At 42.6% G+C, this 1,518-nt stretch overlaps 1 non-coding gene across 1 annotated transcript; it reads left to right on the top strand.

Moving 5' to 3' along the window:
• Positions 1–1,177: 1,177 nt before the first annotated feature.
• On the top strand, positions 1,178–1,285 carry LOC112804235 (small nucleolar RNA R71). Its single transcript, XR_003202851.1, has one exon. It is a non-coding gene; the product is annotated as a small nucleolar RNA R71 (small nucleolar RNA).
• The last annotated feature ends 233 nt before the right edge of the window (positions 1,286–1,518 follow it).

Below are 1,518 nucleotides of genomic sequence, written 5' to 3'. Positions count from 1 at the left end.
AGTCACACAAGGTCTTCTTGAAGGTCATGGTGCCTATGGTGCAAGGTATTGAAAACTTCCCAGGATCCTGTCTCTTTTGAGGCAGTTTCTGCCTAGACAAGTCATCCAGTTCTTTGGTGAGCAAAGGGGGTTCATCCTCCCAAGTCTCATTTCCAAATAACTTGTCATTTAGCTTCATGATTGCTCCAAGGTATTTAGCAACTTGCTCTTCAGTGACATACTCATCCTCTTCAGAGGACGAATACTCATCAGAGCTCATGAATGGCAGAAGTAAGTCCAATGGAATCTCTATGGTCTCAGTTTGAGCCTCAGATTCCCATGGTTCCTCATTGGGGAACTCATTGGAGGCCAGTGGACGCCCAGTGAGGCCTTCCTCAGTGGCGTTCACTGCCTCTTCTTCCTCCCAAAATTCGGCCATGTTGATGGCCTTGCACTCTCCTTTTGGATTTTCTTCTGTATTGCTTGGAAGAGTACTAGGAGGGAGCTCAGTAATTTTCTTGCTCAGCTGACCCACTTGTCCTTCCAAATTTCTAATGGAAGACCTTGTTTCGGTCATGAAACTTTGAGTGGTTTTGATTAGATCAGAGATCATGGTTGCTAAGTCAGAGGTATTCTGCTTAGAACTCTCTGTTTGTTGCTGAGAAGATGATGGAAAAGGCTTGCTATTGCTAAACCTGTTTCTTCCACCATTATTGTTGTTGAAACCTTGTTGAGGTCTCTGTTGATCCTTCCATGAGAAATTTGGATGATTTCTCCATGAAGGATTATAGGTGTTTCCATAGGGTTCTCCCATGTAATTCACCTCTTCCATTGAAGGGTTCTCAGGATCATAAGCTTCTTCCTCAGATGAAACTTCCTTAGTACTGCTTGGTGCATTTTGCATTCCAGACAGACTTTGAGAAATCATATTGACTTGTTGGGTCAATATTTTGTTCTGTGCCAATATGGCATTCAGAGTGTCAATCTCAAGAACTCCTTTCTTCTGACTAGTCCCATTGTTCACAGGATTTCTCTCAGAAGTGTACATGAATTGGTTATTTGCAACTATTTCAATCAGTTCTTGAGCTTCAGTAGGCGTCTTCTTCAGATGAAGAGATCCTCCTGCTGAGCTATCCAATGACATCTTGGATAGTTCAGAGAGACCATCATAGAAAATACCTATGATGCTCCATTCAGAAAGCATATCAGAAGGACACTTTCTGATTAATTGTTTGTATCTTTCCCAAGCATCATAGAGGGATTCTCCTTCCTTCTGTCTGAAGGTTTGGACTTCCACTCTAAGCTTACTCAATTTTTGAGGTGGAAAGAACTTTGCCAAGAAGGCATTGACTAGCTTTTCCCAAGAGTCCAGGCTTTCTTTAGGTTGAGAATCCAACCATGTTCTAGCTCTGTCTCTTACAGCAAAAGGGAATAGCATAAGTCTGTAGACCTCAGGGTCAACCCCATTAGTCTTGACAGTGTCACAGATTTGCAAGAACTCAGCCAAAAACTGATGAGGATCTTCCAGTGGAAGTCCAT

The sequence above is a fragment of the Arachis hypogaea genome, chromosome 5 (genome assembly GCF_003086295.3).
Source record: "Arachis hypogaea cultivar Tifrunner chromosome 5, arahy.Tifrunner.gnm2.J5K5, whole genome shotgun sequence".
Classification (NCBI taxonomy): Eukaryota; Viridiplantae; Streptophyta; class Magnoliopsida; order Fabales; family Fabaceae; genus Arachis; species Arachis hypogaea.
Note: the sequence above shows the minus strand (reverse complement) of the source record. Positions and strands in the feature narration are given on the sequence as shown.